Raw genomic sequence first — 21,171 nt, 5'->3', positions numbered from 1 at the left:
GTCTGGCATATCGTACCAGAGTGTAGGTACGCTTACGGATCTCGTATTACGACGGTTGCACGAAGGGATCATTTCAGCGCGCGCGGGTGACGGTCCAGTTTCGTTCAGCGTCGTCGACTTAGTTACACTTTCTTGTAGACCGCGAGCTGCTCCTGCGGTCTCGTTCCTCGATACACCCGGAAAGTATACCTGGTATAATACGGCGTACAAGAGCGAAGACGGAGAGAACGAAGAAGAGCGGCGGATTCGAAATGGTGAGAAGGAGACGGCGAATCGCTTCGCAGGCTTTCACCGCGATTCGAGTCGACCAAGGGTGAGACCCTCCTCCCCCTTCCGCTCTCGTCCCAATGCATCACGCACTTCGTGACACCCGCTTCGGTCTGCATGGCGTGCATAGATCATGCTGACGTCCGGACTGCCAGCCCTGGCTGCCAGAAGGACTCCTACCACTGCTCCGAGGGGAACGAGGAGGGAAGAGGGAGGCAGTGGCCTAGCCAATCTAAGGCCATGCCGGGATCGAGGGAGGTGGGGGGAGGGAATAGCGGGGGTTTGCTTCTTTGCGCTCTCAGTCACAAACCTATATACGGAGGAGGAGAAGGTGGCGGAGGAGGAGAGGACGAAATACGGAGGTGAAGCGAAATGGAAGAACGCAGCAGTTGCTTCCTTTGCCCCCTCCGTTCTTTCCTCTTCCCTCATCCGTGCGAGTGTGTGTTTTTTCAACGAGATTTATTACCGAACTCCTAATGCTGCTGCCGGAGGAGGAAAGTGGATGGAATGGTGACGCTTCAAGAGCGAAGAACCCGAGTGAGGGACGTGGTTCAGGGGCAGAAGATTTCAGGTCGGGAGAAGCCAGCGACACATTCCTTTTCCTTCGATCACGAGTTACTTTCACGTTGCTATTTCACCTTGTATAACTGTAGGGTAATCATTACATCGGGTATAAAATAACTTTGAAGTTGCGAATTTTGTTAACGTTGGAATGTTGAGGAAAATCACGTTCGAGTAACGAAGTCACGACGTTTGAAGGGGAGTATCATTTGTTGCCAACACGTTGTCAGTGCTTGATGAACCGTTGACGGGTCTGAGCAATTTTTTCCGCTACGTGGCGGCGTCGGAGTGTCGAAGGAATTCAAACCGGTTGGAGTGAGAAAAATTCACTTCCGTCATCGACACTTTAGCCTCGTTGAAATGGCATGCGTACGTCAAATCATGATTCACAAAGTGGAAAAAAACTGAAAAACAAGCAGACACGCGGCGAGAAACTTGGCATTGAATCTAATGTGATTTATATTGTTCAAAGGTAAACGCGAATTGGTTAAAGAAAATGAACAGTATCCTTTGTCAAATTTGCTTCTATAAGCAAACAGTTTTATACATCCCGTGATACATCACAGGTAACTGACCTCGGAAGAATCTGAGTATACATATATATATTCACAGGTCCAAAAGTTGTCGTTACGAACGACGTTAGTATTTGTCCGAGAAACAAGTATCACGAGAATAACAAAATAGCGTATATAAAATTTGACAAGATGTCAACGGTCGACGGGATCGAAACGAGTCCAAACGATTGTTTAGTCAACGAAATCGTCTTGGTCATAATTATGGACGGTTATTAATCAGACTAGGCACCTAATATATTCCGATCACATGGAAGTGACCTTTGATACGGTAAATCGTTAAAAAGTGGCCATGGTACCGGACGGTTCGGCATGACCGGTAGACCGTTGACTGTTGCACTCGTCACGTATCATCGATATAAGCGTTCGCAACGTAATCGGCGAAAGAGAGAGAGAGAAAGAGAGAGAAGAGAGTTTACCCTCCGGCGAAGGGACGCACGGAAATACGGAACTAGAATCGGGGGGTCCAAAAAGTTGTCCAGAAGTTGAATCCTCCTTCCTCGGATACGTCGCGTAATGTTTTACCGCTTTTCCTCGCTCTGCGCGTAGCGAACAGCCGCCCGCCGTCCGAGTGGATATGTCTAACACACAACGAAGGCGAAGGCGAAGGCAAAAAGCAGTGCCTGGTTATATGGGATGGGGGGGGGCACCTGTGTGCGATAGCGAGATAAAAGAAGAAGCGAGAGGGCAGAGTGGAGAGAGAGAGAGAGAGAAACGTCGGAGCGATACACACCGACACTATCGTGCGACGGATTCGCGGTGTTGGTGCCGGTGGCACGGGGGCGTGGGTGGAACGGCCGCGGGGGTGGGGGGTACGCGACCCCAGCCCCCCTAACCCCTCACCCCGCCACCGGTCGTTCTTCCACTCTTCCTTCTCGACGTCCATCCATCCACTCCTCCCTCCCCTCCCACCTCCTCCTCCTCCTCCTCAGCCTCTCCTTCCCTTTCCTCCCCTCCCCTCCCCTCCCCGCCCCACCCCTCGCCTAGCCGCGACGCCGACGCCGACGTCGGCCGGGGGTGGGGATGGAGGGACGAGGGGGACGCAGTGAGGGGAGGGAACACCAGCGGAGGAGCCGTCAGTGCGCCACGTGCTGTCGACGCGGGAGGGTGCGTGTCCTTATCGTGTGTTTAGTGAGATAGCGGTGCAGTTGTTTTGTTGTCACAGCATCCTCGGCGGTCTTGTAACGCGGTGTCGAAATTATTACCGATTGATCGAGGTAGAATCGTTGCTGCAAATCTCTCGGCTCGCGTTCGCTTCAATTTTATAGTCACTGTGTTTCTTTAACGTTGTACGCAGGATTGTAGGCTTTTACTACTGGACTCCGCGATGACGTGAGAGGAACGTACAGAAGAGAGTTGAGGTGTTTGGTTACACATGGTACTACTACTAGACGCGATGTCAACGGATTGATGGTGATCTATTCGAGAGTATAAATGTAGTTTGACTGCTGGATTTTGGAGTGCGAAAGAGGATCATGACTAAGAGCCATCGCGTGGCTCTGAACAGGCTGTTGCCGCAGGTGATACACGCTGAAGAGGGATAGGCGTGACGACGGAGGCTTGAGTGAACGAACGTCCACCGCTTGAAAAGAAAAACACACACACACACACACACGCACGCACACACGCAGAAAATAAATTCATCAATTCGAATGAAGTACAAAATGGTGATTGTTGTAATTCGGTTTGATCTCTGGTTCGACGAAAAATACGTGACGTCAAATAAAAAGGCTGACGATGAAGCGGTTTGTGCTGCAGGGATAATGATCGGTGTTAAACCATGCACCGTTATCCTTACCGGACGTGATTACTCCAGTTTCAAGTGTCACTGAAGGATTATCCCTCGGGAACCACTACTGCGGTGAGTCTGACTGTCCGCATTTTTTAACACCGTTCCATGTCTTCGCCAAATTAAACGCGCCGCGTCAATGAACTCCAAAAAACACGCGCTCGACGCCACGCCACGCGACTCTGTCGTCAGACCCTCAATGGACACCTCGATTTCGGCACTGCGGGTTGAAACAACCGCGAAACATCAGAGAGAGTAGGGTAGAAGCGAAAAGTCTGTATTACATGTATACCGCACACTGGCAGGACCGTTGAAACGGTGACAAAAAGCTGCTGCGAAACAATCAAGGCGATCGATCCCTGTCCCTGGGTGTCGTATCGACAATGCGAATCATTGAACCCAACGAGTCACGTCGCCTGATCGTTTCACAGAACTCGGGAACGATATTATCTCACTCGGTTATACTCTCGGCTGTCGGTTATTCGCCTTGTTCACAGTTCTTTCCCGTGACCGGAATTGCAACCAATTTTAAACCGCGCACCGAGTACCTGCAGCATTCCTTGGTCGATCGGACAAACTGGACCAAAGTTGTAGGCGATCATTTTACAGTATCGATACCGAGAGGTAGAGTGACTGACAGTTCTCGATGTCGAATAAGGTATATACCTAACCATTGGATTCCTCAACGCGTCTCACAGTCGTGAGATCGAAACGACGATTTTCCTGACTTTTCGATTGGGAGACGTTGTTCTCGACGCTTGGATGGAAATTTGGCGATAAATAGGATTAATCGCCACGCACCCCGATCATTTTACTTTCTCCTCGTAGGCTAGAAATCACAACAGTATCCACATGGCGTCCTGGTATCGCAATTAAGTAAATGCTACACAAGAACAGATTCCTCAAGACAAAGTTGTAGGTGTACTCGCAACGCTTCTTACAAGCTCGGTGTACGATACGCGAATCGCCAGAGCGTGGAAGCGTGGCCATATCGCAGGCCTTCTCGCTCCAGCGTGTGAGACGAATCGGTGAGAGAGCGAGAGAGACCGGATCCAGCGAGATGAGTGAACGCGCAGAGGGAGACGGAGAGACGGAGAGAGGAGAGGAGCGAGGCCAATGAATCCTCGGTCAGAGTCGTAGAGTCCAGTCAGTCGGTCTATTTATGCCGGTGTTAATTGTACGAAATTAATGCGACAGTCGTCGTGTATTTGGAACGGGGCTGTCAAGGTTGAATCAAGAGCCCGCTATCTGTATCGAGAGACCGTGTTCCTATCCGAGACCAAGACGCTCGGACCACCTCGCGACGATGACGATCTCCTCTCGCTGGAATCTCCCTCTCCTGGGGGGAGAATCAGGCCAGTGGAGCACGTTACTTGTGCCCACTGACGTGCCCGATACTTGCTCTTGCCGACCGTCCGTCAACGCCGCGCCCTTATACACAACACACTGTCTTTCGGGTCATGATCCCACGTGCGAATTTTGGAAATCGATCAGCTCGCCCCTTCTGCTCTCGTTTTCATCACGCTTGTCGCGTGGACCGGGAAAAAACCTTGATTCATCAATTATCGGTACGGTGAGTTAGCTCTGTTCGCTTTTTGACCTATCGCAACTGCCGAAAATTTTTGACTGTATAAAAGTTCTGTAAGTAATATCACAGTTTCAAATCATGTGTTTATACGTACTTGTGGTTAAAAATATGAAGCAATGGCGACTAAAAAAAAACTCTCTAATGAAATATATTTTTCACCGCATAATTTATAATCAGGAAATGATTTAAGATTAATCATGATGACTCACAGAATCTGACCTCGAAGGATTCTAGACATGGTAACTAAAGCGTTGAAGGGTTATCTCGGTTTGTATAATTTGGTGAGAGTTACATCTGCTTGCATTAGGGATTTGAAAAAAAATATTGGATTCAATACCTTCCAAAATCCAACGTCATATACACGTCAGTTTAGCGCCAGTGTGAATCTGGAAAGGACGGAGAGCTTTTAATTGATCACTGGAATATTTTGCTTCCAAATATTTACTTGATTCAGAAACTCCTTCGTAAAGTCTCACAACAGTAACGTGAAAGTTTTCTTTTTCTTGTTTCATTCGATGGAAACCAAATTCATTGATGTTTTATTCAAAAAATAATTTAGAGTACACGTTCGGTAATATAATTTTGCATCATTCTGCAGCTATAATGCAACGGTACGCAATTTGCCGAAAATTTCTGGAAATCCACGAGATAACTGAAATAAATTCCCGACTCTGTCAGTTGTGACACCAGAAGGAAAAATTACTCCCATCGTTCAAACAGCGACAAGATTGACAAACTTTTTTCCTCGCCTTCCTCCTCTCTGTAACTAAAGATTAGAAAGATTGACATGGGTACGCCGATACCTCGGATTGATTCGTCAGTTTAGCTCCTCAAATTAACTGTATATACAACCCTTAAACCTCGCTGCAAAGCGCATTTGTCTCGTCAGTGAAGACACGGAGAATAATACGCTAGTTCTGGCCCGGCTATTAATTAATAAGGGAACAATGAGACTTCTTTATCGTCGAATGTAGACTAATCGAAGTTTCTTTATTCACGGCAAAGCAACACTTGTTGATGTGTGAATTTTGCTCGTGATTTTTGAAATCTTTTCACCGAGATGCATTCACAAATTCCGAGGACGTTACGCGTCATCAAATAAAATTGTATTATCATTCTGAGGGGGTAAATTAAAAACAATTATTCGTCCGCGAGTATGTGCACACGAGATATTTGACTATGTTGGAACACAGATATTTCCAATACGTTATCTCTCGATAAATATCGTTATTAATGTAGCACAAAATTTCGCTCCAAGAGCCGAAGCGAAGCTCTTTCCGTCTAAACCGAAATTATCGATATTAGCGTGGGAATAGAAATTAAATGTTCATCTTCACATCAGTTGTCGTGATAACATTTAACAGATACAATTAATCAGCCTCTAATCACCCACATTTCTCTGACATTTGCCGATAGTTAGTGAATAATAAATAACGAAATAATGCCGCGATTGCAGTGCTAATTCCATCTACTTATCGGTAATGGTTGTAAGCTATTCGGCGTAAACATTATATTCGGTACGAGATCGTTACTCGTGTCTGACAAGTGAGAAAGTCGAATTTGATCATCGCGGAGATAAACGCGTTGTGCGTAAAAATAAATTTATTTTTGCAAAGTAACAACGATCCAAATAATCGCGGGTTACGCGTTGGCTACTTGTTTGGATTAGAAAACCCGGGAAGAGGTGATCCTCGACGCCTGATCGTAAACGGAGCTTTATTGTCGCGTCGCGTATTCGACTTTGGAAAATACGATAACGCCTCCGGTGAAACGAGCGAGGTTTTGGCCGAGTGGGTTCGTTAGGCAGCCGGATAATGCGGAATAGAAAAGCTCATGCGGCTCTCGCTGCTGCCGCAGGTGTGTGGAGAGGATTCGCGAAAAGGGGGCGAGACGAGGCGCATCCCCTGTTCCACCCCGCTCCATCCCCCCCCCCCATCATCGCCGTGATCTCGAGCAGAAGTGGTGTGCGTGCAACACGTATAGGAGGCTATTGAAGTCTCTGATGACGGAGCCCGTCTGTCAGCAGATCAAAGCAGAAGTAAGCTCTCTTTGTAATGCCTTGCTCCGCTCGGCTGGTATTTAATTATGTATGAGATCGATATTGGGGCCTCGGGGTCCGCTCGCGTTTCCTATCGCAAATATAAGCTCCGGGCATTCCCCAACCCCAGCGCCACCCCCGCCTGGTCCCATGCCCACCTTCCCCGAACCGGAATCACTCGAAAAGTAAAAGAGCCCACTGCTAATATCCGCGGAGCCGTCTACACGTGTTTACAGCCTCGTACTATCGGCTTTTTACGCCGTACGTTTTTTTTCTTGTTTGTTTTTGTTTTATTATTCGTCGCTGTACGTGCGACGAGTCATTGATCATACAGGTGCGAAAGCTGGGCTCCGGTTTTAATCCCCGGTTCTGACGTCTTCCATTTTTGGCGATGCATTCCATTGCGGACCGTTGCACGGTTCCTTCTTACCGTGATTGAGAAAAATTCTGTGCGAGTATGTTTCGTCGTTTGCTTATTCCATTTTTTATTATTATTAAAAAAATTTTAATTTTCTCATGATTTTGTCGTACGAATTTCTTCTTCGAAAACAATTTTAGACCAGTTGTTTTCGACATTCTGCATGACTAATTAAATTTAGCGATCGGTACGTCGCACTTGATCCTTCGAGTTGTACACAAGATACAAGTGTATAATATAACAGTTATACATACAATATGCACGTGACGCGTACCTGTAGACGTATTATGATAACCCGATCCGACAGCCGTACACAAAAGTGAAACGCGAATTACCTCGCCGCGGTTTGTGACGTGATCAAACTTGAAGTACGCGTATCACGAAGCCTGGTGTACGCACACACACACACACACACAAAAATACAGACGCGATTATAATACAGTCGACCTCGCGCACCGTGGACAAGGGGGTTTGTTAAAACGTTAACTGGCAGCAGGGCGGCACCGATCGCATCCAACCCGAACCGCTTCGTATGATAAAAAATGCCCGCGAGGCTTTCGCCTTCGATTTCGAAAAGTCTGAACAGTGTCTCTCCTTTTTCAAATATTTTTCTAATACCCCTTCAGCGTCACTCTTACACAATTACTTGAAGACGATCGTCGGAAATTAATCGTAGCAATATCGCGTACCACTATCGTAATTCACCAGATTGAAATTAGCAGGATTCGCATGTAACGCAGCGGCAACCCCGTTGCGTCAGGGTGATTACGGCTGGGCGAGCGATTTCGGAGGATAGCGTCGGCGGATTGGGTTGTTCGGTGCACCGGACACGGGATTGGAGCTAGCGATGTGAGATGAGCGAAATCGCGATCCTGCGGGGAAGTGCATCGGCCGGGTTTCCACCGGCGGGGGATCGAGAAACGACAACAACCGCCATCGGCACGACGCACAGAGGGTTGAGCGCGGTTTGATCACTGGTACAGAAAATTGTATTTTCGAAATCAATTAATATCCGGTGAGCAATAATAAACTGGCTATAATGACCGCGAGCTATCCACCACCACCACCACCACCACCACCACCACCACCAGCTCGATGGTTAGCCCAGGGCGTTTGCAATTAGCTATACGCCTGCGTTTATCCGCCATGTTGCGGAATAACTGACGCTGGATTAGAACGTGCATCGGACTTTGACAAATTTAGCGAAATTGACGAATGTCGCTTAGCTACGCGCGACTCGGTCGCACCTTACGGGTGTAGTAAGGACGTCGTTTGAAACGAGCCGCTGTTGCACCTTGTATGACCCCTGCAGCTCGAGATCTGCACAACGATTATGCGTGGCGTGTATTCCACAGTGCTGTGAACGCGTGCGTTGCTCATCTATACACGGGAAATGAACAGCTGGCTTCACTGAACAGAATAAATTGTGGCAATCAATTAACTTTAATTAGTTGGATAATTAATTGAGCTTGAGTTAGCACTCGATCTATGCTGTATTGGTATCCGTATCCAACTGCTTTTGCTTGTTATATATCGTCTTCCACGTCTGCACACGTGTCTATACCATACGTACCTACCTGTTAAACACTCGCCGCGGCAGCTCAACTTTTCATACTCACGTTAGTTGCCTTTTCTCGACCAACGCTTTTGTTTGACAGCTCATTCCGCATTCACTTGCCGATATACCTGCTGGATATTATACGTTGCACTTGCCGTGCGGTGTGTTTCGTTTTGTTATAAATAAAGAATTAATTATACTGAAAGAAATTGTATTACAGGTACCGAATAAATATAACACTGAAAATGTTTTTTTTATACATTACACAAAATGTGAGTAACTAAGAAAAAAATAATGTACGCATTAACTGATATTACAGATTCGACACGTTTGTTTCTGCGACTCTTTTGACGATTTATTATGTAATTAAGTTGTACCGATCAGTAATTTGTGAAGTTGGGTTTTATAGAATTGATTTTATGGTTTTTTCGGACTCCTTGGAAGAATCCATCTCGCGCGCCGAGCAAGTGAGACGAATGTTTAATTTATGCCTCTGGTTTACACTTTACACGTTGTCGGTGACCGTCTGATGTTTCTAAAAGCGATTAATTATTTTAAAGGGCTGTTAAACGAATCTCGGCTGGGATAACATCATTGCAAAATATTTCCCATAAATCGATATACGAAAGATATGTATAATTCATGCTGATGTATACATACCTGGTTATAAATTCACAAGTTTGTATAGCGTGTCCGCGTTTCAAAATGTCAACTTATCTACGACTTCGTTTGATCGTTCAACGTGCGATTCGCGATGTGCGAGTCGATTTCATCGATCGCCGATGAAATTTGAACGGTATAATACGGCTTCGATAAAAAAACGTCTCAGCCGCCAGTGCCGCCGATGAATCGATATTTAACCGTACATCGGATCGTTTATCTCGAAAAAAGAAAGCAAAATATCAACGAGTTTATTATGTCGTCTACAGGCTGCCCGAACCGTGGGACAAACTGACAATACCATTAAACTGGGATAATTGGCCGCATCTAAATCACTCGATGACCTTTCGAAACTCGTCGATCTCGCTTCTTGTTGACGATATTAAATTTGCTGGATCTTCGCGCTCGTATTTGCACGTATACGCATGATTGTCTGCGCGATGACAGAATTAAATGAGAACCGCTAGACATCTGCTCCGAGATAAGTATCCCACTTGTTACGCGGCGTTCAAAACTGTGCAAAAAAAAAGAAAGAAAGAGAATTACATTCGCGCCTTTGGACCCACAAAAATGGCAATTCGATCCTTGGTTTTCCGAAAATACGCGGTCGCTTGAATTATTCCGGTTCTTCGAAACCGTGATGGGTCCGATCGTGACGTAAAACTTTGTAAACAGGTATTTGCCAGGGCATTAAATCACCTCCAAGGTAATCGCCGTGCTGGCAGGCAAAGGCAGCTTCGTCGATACCGAAACTCGTAAATATCGAACCCGGAGGTACTTCGGAGACGAAATCTTCTCCTCTTACCTCTTATTCGACTTCGGTTCCAGCCTGGAGAGACGTGGCCGTTGTCTTAGGATGAAATCATCCGCATTCGCGATGAATTTTTTAAATTCTTTCGGCTCTATGATCCGCGTAACCGATCGCACCGTTACGGTACGCGAAAGCTCGCTGCATGCAACGAAGCTCGCGCGATACGTACACGCATGCTAAACGCGATAAGGTTGGTCGACTAATAATAATTACACTCGTTACGTCACCGCCGGATTGGCACGTTCTCGACAAACTTACAAGCTGGATGATACACGCCGTTGCGTAGGTGTGCGTAGGTCGGCGAAGACGCATCTGCATGCACACCGTGCCCACTTTTCCCGCCAAACTTCGCAGAGTGATGAAATTATCGGAATTGCATCGGGATCGTTGAACGATCCTTCTTATAACCGAACGCAGCATCGGACACATCGCGTGGATTGAAAAGTAATTTCCACATCAAAATACGCCCACGCCTGTGAATTTCGCGCTGATTGCCGAACGTTGAATAATTTACCGGCTCCTCGATTCGAACCTCTTAATTACACACCGCGTATCGTTCGCGATTCGGCGGAAGCTGGGTAACCGCGTGAATAATCATACGAATTGAAAGGCTGCACCGCGCGTAGCATTTTATCGGGATACAGTGTAGCCGGCGGTGTGGCATACACGGTACGTGTCTCGGAAGACACGTGACCGAGTGGCCAGTTGATTGATTGGTAGGTTCAGTGTTTGCACTGGATCCGAGCGCGAACGCTTCAACTGAAATTGTCACGTCCATCGATTATTTCTGACATCGTTGATTGATGGCGGCATGAGCGACCGATTGATGACTCCGGAGGTGCCGCGACACAGTTTCGAGTTACATATCGTGCATGCACTGTAGTCCGACGTCGTCGCCGGTCAATTTCCTATCTCTCTATGATTATTTTTCATATTTATAATCTCCGCATCGTTTCACCGCCAGTCATACTTACGTACTAAGTTAGCTGTACGAAAACACCTCGGAATCCTTTCTATTTTTCTCACACACCTTGTAATATTATATATTATATATATATATGGAGGTGAATATTTGTGCACACTGTATACGAAGTGCGCGCCAACAAGAGATACCTCGCTGCTGGTGCTGCTGCTGCTGCTGCTATCTGCTGGTGTATCGGTATCCGACGACGTCGGGCAGGTAGCGAAACGCATTTTTTTTCTTTTTGGTTTTTGTCTCACTTGTTCATGACTCACCGGTCTGGCCTGCGTCGATATAAGGTACGGACAACGCGTCGCATCGCGTTAGGCACCTATCAGCGACACTTTACACGGTCAAAGTTCTCGAACCAAGAAAGTACGAGGACGTATCGCCTCCAACAGTCGTTTGCAAGAAGATTATCTTCGGGAATTCCTCTGTTTTTGTCTAGCCTGATTCCAGACGGTCCGATATATCTGCATACTGCAGGGCTTTCGATCGGTGGACGAAAAATTAACGGTTCGTATTTTCACTCCCAAGTTTGGGCAGTCGATGTTGTTTGTAGATCGACGTCGCTCGCACGGTCCAAGTTTATACCGAGGGACAGGTGTCGGCATTGATTACGATGGATACCGCATCCAAATGCTTACCAATCGAATGGTTATAAACGCAGATGGTCGACAAATGATTCGATCGTATTCACAGAAATACTAGGAATGTAGAATTGGGGAAAATTTTAATACAATGACTACCGATGCCACAATCCGTTCCATTATAACTACTTCACGTGAGATTGTCTTGAGTCTTTGATAACGAGGCTGCTTTCAATTGAAATTATAGTCTCCGACGATGTTTTTAATGGTTATTAATGGTGTATGAATTTCGTATTTTACGGTAATTTAGTTTTCTTACTTTAATTCGCCTCGCTAATTTGAGCTGATCTCATCCTGATTGATTCGAGGCAATCATTCACGCTCTAGGAAATTCATTAAGAACGTGTCTCTCGTGTATTTGCGGTGCACGCGCTGCACGTTGCGTTGTGCAAACCAGAATCATCCGCGATAACGGTAAACCGACGATGCGTCAGATTCACTCGGCGATGCTCGCCTCGTTGGCACATTCGTCATCGACGTGTGACGAAGTAAACTTGAGCAATTAGTCGTTGCCTTTTACCGTCGATGAACACGTATGCTCGTAACATTCTGCTTATATTTGTACACGGTACAAGTAGAATGAGACGTATAAGAAGCAGAATATTGTGAGCTTTCGCAGTACTAGTAAAAGCTGATTATAACGGCTGACACGGCGTATCCAGAATTTTCTCTACTTTTTAACGTAAGCTGACGCTGCAATTAGACGCAACCTAATGTAAATAAACATTGTTATCCGTGTGGCTAGAATTTTCCCTGTTATAATTATTTCTCACATTATATCGGCGGATTGGAAATTGAAAAAGAAAAGTCAGAGTGAAAAGATCATTCTCCTCGCAATTATCGCAGCGTATAATCGATTGGGGTGTATCAGGGTGTGAAAGAATGTGGTTAACGGCTGGTTAAAAGTTCCATAATTGGAAGGAGTCGCGAGGTTAACTTCGTTTACGAGATATCCGAGAGGCTTCGCATTATCAACTTGAAACCTGCGAGCTTAAACCTCAGCTAAGGTGCAAATGAAACAGCAGGGACTGAAACAGACCGCATTATCGTCGCAAAAAGCACTTTTGTACGGTGTACCTATTTTTGTGAGGACGCAAACCGCGTTATTTGTCACTTTGACCGCAGCCTCTTTAACATGATTTCGAGTTTTGTACAACGCATTGCGTATATGTGTGCGCAATTTCATCCAGTAAAAAATACGACGCTCAGTCTTTCTCTCCCGCATCCTTCACCTGCGCTTCAAGCCACGGCGATGATTCTTATGGTGTAACGGTGGTCCCCGTGCATTTTCGACGCGTGCCGCGTTTTATGGTGGAGAAAAATACACGGTGCAGGTCTAGGCGCGTATAGAACTACCGTAGAGTACGTGCCTCCGGAAAGGCAAGCCGGTGTTGCTGGTTCACGTGAATGGCTCAGCGGGCTCGCCGCCGCCGTCTAACCCGACCTACCTCAAATACTCGAATCCTAGCCCACTCCTAGTATACCGCGCCGGCACTTCCTCTCCAACCCGTGCCTCGAGAGAATCTTGAATTATAACGACCTCGCTCTTCTGCACAGCCGGCAAGATGTGCAGGTGCTCTTTCGAGTTCACACCAAATAACCGAAGCCCCATTTTCTCACTTTATTTTCTTCCATTTCGTTTCTTTTCCCGGAAGCTTTTTTCATCTTGGGACTTTTTACGACTTGCCGTTACCGAACCAGAAATGCGTCGTGGCTGTAATGGCCCGACGAGTCTTTTTCAAAGACTGAGCTCTAATAATTTGACGAAAAAAAAAAAACATTCTCCTCACGTGTTGTACAGCAACTTTTTTTGCAAAATTTATCAATACGTGACTGTAGAGAAAATCGAGGATTGAATCTGCAACGATTTTTTGCCTCGTGGTGTAGAGCAAAGCAGAGGATGGACCGAGGTCCTTGCCGATTCGATCTTGGATCGATCGGGCTAAATTTTTCAAAGAATACCGCACTGCTCGTACGCAGCCTACACGCCTAGATAACTTTTTGCGCTACGGCTTACCGAACCACCCGGTTCGAACCTGTTCAGCTTTCCAAAAAATGTCTAAGCGGCTCGGGTGAGGCTATCCGCGTCCGGCTCAAGGATCAAGTTGCTCCGGTCCGTCTGATCTTCGGGGGGCCCGGAGCGAGTTCGTCCTGCGTGAAACGCCTATGCGCTTCTCGAATGCCCGAGAAACATTAACCGCTTAAGCCGGTGATTTTTCGACTTTTCTTTACACCGCGCGCTGCGTTTCGTTTCACCGTGCACGCACGGTTCCCCAAGTCCGGCGCGTTGCGAGAAATAATAAAAAATGGCGGGGCTGGAAGAAAGGTTCGATGGAGCTTCGATTTTTTCCTCTTTTATTCGTCAACGTTTTTTCGATTATCGAGAGTCGCAAAATCGGCGTGCGATCGCGCCGCAGCAGCGCAACGTTTTTAGGCCCTCGTTCGCCAGCTCCTCCGATTCGGGATTAGCCGGTCTTCTCCAGGCACGGAGAAGCTGCCGCTTCTCCGCGGAGTGTAAGGCGAACCGTCGAAGGGAAACGGAACGCCGATGCCTCCGCGACGGATCGCTGAGCGATAACAGGTGATTGATACGGTATATGCCTACAGATACTCGCGGTCGTCGGCTCGGCAGGCCGAGGGTTCGTTTTGCTCCGTGAAAGAAAGGGAGACAGGGACAAGAGAGAGAGAGAAAGAGAGAGAGAGAGGTTCTTGGTCTCCGAGGGCCGGTTCATTTGCGAGCAACCGAGCCGCGAGTATTCGCCTAATCACCGGGTGTCCGCTCGGAGATATAATTACTAGCAGATTTATGACCGGAGTCATTCGCGCGCCCCCGAAGCCGCCGTCCAGGCCTGCCTGTCTCTTCGTCGGCCGCGTTCGTCTCGGTGCTGCCGCTTCTGCTGCTCCTCTTGCTGCTGGGCACGAAATGAAATCCGGTTCGGCGTCACGACCAGGAATCCCGACGACTCGGACGCGTCGCCCACGACCGGCGACGACGTATCGACGAAATCGTATCTGGATGAATTTCATCTCCGCGCTGCTACGACTTGCAATGCAGTCTCGCCATTCGTCGGACTCTCTCATACTTGGTGGTCGGAGTTGTTATGCGAATTGAAGCGTAATTTGCGGAAGAAGCGATTCTTTCCCAACGAGAAAGTCTGACGAACACGGAACGGATATTTGTTTCGCTAGGCAGGGTTGTTACGAAAAAGGAGCTCTTATCGGACGTTAAAAGCTTAAAAGCTCGATCAAGTCAACATCCGAGATCAGGAATTCGAAATTCTTGAGACCAGGATGCAAACGCACGTAGAGAAGATGAAATTGAACGGCACAGGCTGGAGGCTGAGTTAGTCGAGTGTGTCTCGGGCTGTCGGGAGATGCTGTAGGACAGCGAAAATAATCCAACTCTGCTGCTTACACCGTCTAAATCTCATTAATTAACGATCCTGCTGTCCGTAGGTACGTTACGTATGTATAAATTAGAATTTTTGCAGAGGAGCAAAAGTCGCGTAGGCTTTGTTGCCGCAATGATGCTGAGGCAGCGCGTCGAGCGCTCCGAAGTCTCGGGTCGTTAATCAATCGGTTTCTAATGGGATCATCGAGATGGAGTGCGCGCCAAACGAGGACCGAAAGTGTCTTCGTTGTTTTCGGAGATTCTTATCTTCCGGGTTGCTCACCTCGAAATCCTGCCTGTCTCCCGAAGACAAGAGCTTGACGAGGTTATCCTCTCGTTAATTGAAGCTGACCTGCGGGTGATCCTTTTAATGACTAAAAACCCTCGCCTTTCTTCTCCTCCTTCTTCTTCTTCTTCGTCTCTCACGAATCCTATATCGTCATTCCTATCGTAAACTCTCGTTCCAGGAACGGCATCCACCCTGCAGCATTGTGCTCCTCGACGCGCACAAACCCAACCACATGTAGAGCCGAGCGATCGATTGTTAATATAGACTCTTACGGATCAAATCATGCCGTTGAACGCTGGATTAATTGAGTGTATCCCCCACGCTCGATTCACGAATTCATTCGGCCAAGAATGGTTATCTTCAATTAATGCAATTGACCGATCATTCCGAGTATCCTATGGTGCAAGCTTTTGCAATTGGTCGACTTTCTTGGGATGAAAACCACTTGGAGTATTAAGGGAGAGTTCGTTTCGTTCGAGGGGCAATTTTGTCCGTCCGACAAAAGTGTAAACCGACATTCGAAGCTGTCTGAAATGCCTTCGACGAGCATGGACGAGTGGTTCGTGGAGGACGAGGATCGAGGCGTCCTGCGGCACGTCCGGTGGATTGACGGACAGACGTTCATAGTCATCGTGAGGATCATCAGGCGGTTCGTCGTCACGATCATCATCATTATCATCATTGGTAGGATGATTGGCCGGCGTGCATTTGTTTCATGACGCAGCAAGGCGGCGCAGGACGCGGGGCCAATATCCAAGTCGCCTACCTGGGGTGTTGCTGCGTCACTGCCGGTGTACCCACAACAACGGGGCCCCGTATAACACATCCACGGGAAGAATAATAAATAATAAAGGAACGGGGAACGGCGACGCCGTAGAGTGGAGAGGAGAGACGAGAGACGGGAGATGGATAGCTCCGCTTGACTGACGGTCCATCAATCACCTGCGTACGCTCTCTTCTCCAAAATGAGCGAGTATTGGTAGCATACCTGTGCTCGCCGAACACGAACTCTGCACCACCAGAGAGAGAGGGAGAGAGTGAGCTCGGCTCGGCGCGCATCGTGACTCCTCCGTATTGTTACCATCCTTATTATTCGTTTGTCGTTGTTGTTATTATCACCATTATTGTATCCAGCTCGGTTATTATTACCTGCAGCGTACACACCGGGAACGATGAAACAGCCCTCGGCTACGGCACCAACCATGACCGTCTACTCGTAGCTCGGAGTGCGGCCGCCTTTTTCTGCGTTACCTCTCTCGCCCGGGTCCCGATGACGTCGCGCATTTCACTCGCAGTCATTCCGGGCCCTTTCACTCCGTACCAGTTTTCTTCGCCGACCAAGGCTACCCGCTCTATTAGCCCTCTCTCACAAAAGGACGAAACCGCGCCGGAAAGTGTAAGGGAAGCAGCCGCCCGCTTCTGTACCACCGTCACTGGCCGATACCAAGGGCCGGTTTCCGCTACCACCGAACCTGCATCGAGTCTCGGTCGCGTGTCCCGAGAGCCGGAAAACGCTCGCCGGTTAAGACGGTCCGCGGAATGTCCTAAACACATACACCCAAGGCGCGCACCTGCGTTCGTTGACAGAGTCAACACTCCGTCGGCGTGCATTTTTAGGACTCGGACGATTCGATCAAGTCGATAATGGTCAGCATGCGTGTCTCGCGACGGTATCGAATGACCGAAAACTGTTAGAACTTGTGCATATTATACTCGAGAAGTCGAGACGGGGCCGTGCCGAAGAGATCGGGGACGACTGCAGCCGAACGGACGGATCAATCAGTCCGTGGATCAAGGATAGGATATAAGTTTCCCCGATGTGGTTTAGTCGAGGTCGGCTGTCGTGGTCAGTTTCGGATTGCGACGATGTCAGTGACAGCTGTGTGCGCGCGGAGAGAAGCGGGCGTGCAGGAAGAAGAGAGGGATACTCGACGATCAGTGACGCGGGGGAAGCGAGACGGGGCGGGTAAGCTCTCGCGTATTGAACTTGCACCGAGCCGTTCTCCTTTATACTCGCTCACTCACCTCGTCCCCCTTTCGCCCCCCCTCTTCCTCCCTCTCTGATTGGTTCCCGTCTCGTGATCAGCGGACCGGTCAAATAACGACGTTAAACCGACGAGCCCGGAGCGGACGGGGAACGAAGGGGACGGGCGATGGTCCTTTGTGCAGTCCGCTGATTCTAATACTAAACCCAAACAAAGGTGAACCGATGACGTGGGTGTCGTCCCGCTGCTTGACGTTCGTTCGGCGGAGGGATAGGAGAACGACGCCGCCGTCACGACGGTTCCTCTTCCTCTTCCTCTTCCTCTTCCTCTTCCTCAAACCTAACCTGCCTACCTTGCGGGTCATTTCGATTTGGATCTTTGCCAATACCAAAGCTCGGCCCTCCCCTCACAAATTTGTCGATACATATCGTATATTATGTAGACGGAAATACTTTTTATCTCTTCCGCAAGTTGTGATTTTGATTAGGATTCTCTTCGTGGTTTTATCCTTCTTCTTTTCTTGCTTTCTCATCATCAGTTTTCAAGAAATGGTCAGGTAACTTGAGTATGATTCGGTTATTCCTCGTACAACACCTGTTCCGCGAAAGTACTTGAAATTGTTTATAAGACGGGTATTTATAATCCGATCGAAGACAATGGAAAAACATTTTTCCTAGTACCGCGCGAACTGAACTCACATATTCCAGACCATCTCTCCGCAAGTATCTCGACCTGATCTTTCTGATCGCATTTACGTCGAGCAGACGTTGGAAGTAAACTCTGTCCAGTGGTATCCTGACAAGCCACGAACGGAGTAAAATAACTCGCTCGAATTCAGATCCGGTCAGGATATCTCTCTCTTCTCTGTTTTTTCCTCACCCGTTCGTTCGGCTCTTCCGCACGCGCTCCGCTTTATCGAACTCGAGTGGTATGAGAAGTACGTGGACGCGGAGAATGACGGTGTGTAAGTGTGCTCAGGGAACAGGCAGTTTTACCTCCCAATTACTCGGGATGCGAGGTTCGGAGTATCGCGACTCGCACCCCGAGTATAGCCGGGCACCCGGGCGAGGTGGTCTAACGGTTTGAAGGAGGTTTCAGAGGGTTGAGTGCGCCATGGCGAGGCCGAAGGTACCGGCGAGGAGGGAAGAGGAGACTGGATGCTCCGCTCCGAGACGATCGTCGAGGGACGCTTCAACGCAACGACCGTCTTATCTCCGCCTCCGGCTTCGCCGCCGTAGTCACTGCCTATCTGGCGCTTCTCCGCCGCTCCTAAGGGGCGCGCGATTCCCCCGCAGTCGCATAAACCACGTGTGGAGGATCCCCACCCCCGACCAACCCCCTAGCAGACGTATACTGTATCTTAATTATTTCCCCGCTCAATTCCAGCAGAGCGGCGGGGGGGGGGGGGAGGGGGTGGAAATCTCTGCGGCAAAATATTCCGACCGCGCCCTTCGTCCGTTTGTTTCGCCTATTCCGGCGTCGTTAGCACCGGAGTACGATTTTCTCATTGTCAGCGGATGATAATGCCGCGGATGAAACGCGGCACGGAACATCGGTGCGGATTCATATATTAGGTGCGTAGATGATCCCTGCCGCATCGGTTCTGCTGCTGATGCTGAACTCTCTGCCACGCTACAACCACCACCTTTATAAATGTCTCGGGGCAATAAAGACGAAGGATGGATTAGCCGGTGGCTCTGCATTCCTCGGCGCCGAATCTATTCTGGTGATTTGAAGCGAGACACGCGCGTCCTATGAATCAATCACGTGCCATCCGGCCGTCTGTCCTTTTCCTCCTCCTCTTTCTCTCCCTCTCGGTCCCGCTTTCCTCATCCTCTATTTGGACCTCCCTAATCCGCGCTCGGGTTTTTCGACGCTCTTCAGCCGGCTCGAGGAGCTGGGGAAGAACGGCAACGCGAGTGGAAAATAAATTTTCACAAGACCGAGTCGTAGCCGTGCGTATCGGCGTTTTGCGACATCCATTGGCGCACCCGTTCGTCTAAGGATACGCGATCGAATTCTGCGATGTTTAATTGGGTTACATTTCCGCGTTGTTTCCGGTCGGGTGAGCGACGATTCACCTGCGGGTTTCAATTCCACGGGCATTGTTCTTCGACGATCTCGGGTTTTGTCTTTTACGACGCTCGACTCTCCTTCGCTCAACCTTTTCAGACCTTGTAACGACCCTTTTTTTTCCCCGCTCCCCCGTGTCCTTTTCTCTCCATCTCATCGTCAGCTCTTCATTTCTACTCTGCGATTTCACTTTTTTCTTATCCCTTTTTTCGAGATGTCCTCCGCGGGCTCACAAGGTGTAACGACGGACTCCGCAGTTCTGTAAATCGAGCACCGTAACTCTTTCTTCATAATTTTTAAGTGCCGGTTTCTCAGGGCTGTAGAATGCAGTGATACCGCAGTGTTTTGATATTTTTTCACCACGAACTCGACCCCGGTCATATTCTCATGTCAGTCCTTCGATATTCTTCACTATCTACAAACTTTAGATTATTCGAAGTTGAGGGGGTAAAAGTGTATATAAAGTATTGCGAAGATTTCTTTTTTCGGATTCTGAAGCATTCGGTATTCTGAAAAACTTACTACAGTAGCAGTTTCTTAGCTTCATAGTTGTGGGCAAAAATTCTACACCTTTTTTCTCTTTTCTCTTCGCTCTCTTTTGCGGACGTACCGGCATTCACGTCTAAAGATCACGAGGCGCTATTAATATCGTTGAAAAATAGAGCGTTACCGAAAACGCCGCGATGTCACCAGTTGGCTAATTTCTTTAGGGATGACTGCCAAATTGTCAGCGATCATCAAGAAGAACAGTTCCTGGTATAACACAGCACGTGTGTCGTGGATTTGGTAGCCAATCGAAACGGAGGATCGAATTTAGCGCCGAACTCGAAGCGCGGCTAATACGCCACATGCGAATGGTTCCGAATGACGTTGCTGAGGGAAGGAAACGTACGGCTTGGTGCTCGTAATTCACAGACCGAAGTCTTCGCTGCCTTCTCAGTTTCCCCGCGGTGCCTCTAAATGCCGAGTGACAGACGTGTGCCTCGCCTCGCGTTCCTGGATATCTCGGCGTCTTCTGCTCCCACCGATTCACGTACGACTCATAAATACTCGCCTCTACCCCTGCCACTGACATTTTCCAATATTCCGAACTGCACTGATTCCATCTGCGTCCCCCGTCGCACTCTTCCCATCGCCTGGCGAGACGCCTCTCATCTCACGGGTCCTACCCTACTGATTGTTTTATCAGCGAGTATACCCAGGTTCTCTCTCTAACTTTCCTCGTATATACCGAAATGATCTGGACCGAATGGTGACCCTCGAATTTACATACATGGCAAAGTTATCGTGATATCATCCCTTGAGGGGAATACTTTATTTAAGTTGGAAGTTCGTTTCCATTGACATTCTTGCGTTGTTACAAAGACGATGAATCGAACATACTGTGCCATATTTATATTTCGAGACTACAATAACTCTCCATTTCCTGATCAAACAGGATGCAGGTATCGAACATTGTCTCCTGACTTGTCTCATCACGGAGTGTGTTTCGTACAGTGAATCGCAGATGACAGACAAATGCAGAATTCGGGGAGTATATAAATCGTCATCCGTATTGTC

The 21,171-nt window shown here is 48.2% G+C and overlaps 1 protein-coding gene across 5 annotated transcripts in view; it reads left to right on the top strand.

Moving 5' to 3' along the window:
* Positions 1 to 21,171, top strand: part of LOC124175177 (protein tiptop) — a 117,445-nt gene that overhangs the window by 58,082 nt on the left and 38,192 nt on the right. The window contains exon 1 of one of the 5 annotated variants that reach the window (XM_046555166.1): positions 820 to 838. The exons of 3 other annotated variants lie outside the window; for them this stretch is intronic. The gene's annotated coding sequence lies outside the window, so the exon portion shown is untranslated. Of the gene's footprint in view, positions 1 to 819; positions 839 to 2,494; positions 3,262 to 21,171 lie in introns of those variants that run through there. One more of the 5 variants, XM_046555162.1, reaches the window with a different exon arrangement.

Source organism: Neodiprion fabricii, chromosome 2 (genome assembly GCF_021155785.1).
Source record: "Neodiprion fabricii isolate iyNeoFabr1 chromosome 2, iyNeoFabr1.1, whole genome shotgun sequence".
In the NCBI taxonomy this organism is placed as follows: Eukaryota; Metazoa; Arthropoda; class Insecta; order Hymenoptera; family Diprionidae; genus Neodiprion; species Neodiprion fabricii.
This window is presented reverse-complemented; position numbering and strand designations above follow the sequence as displayed.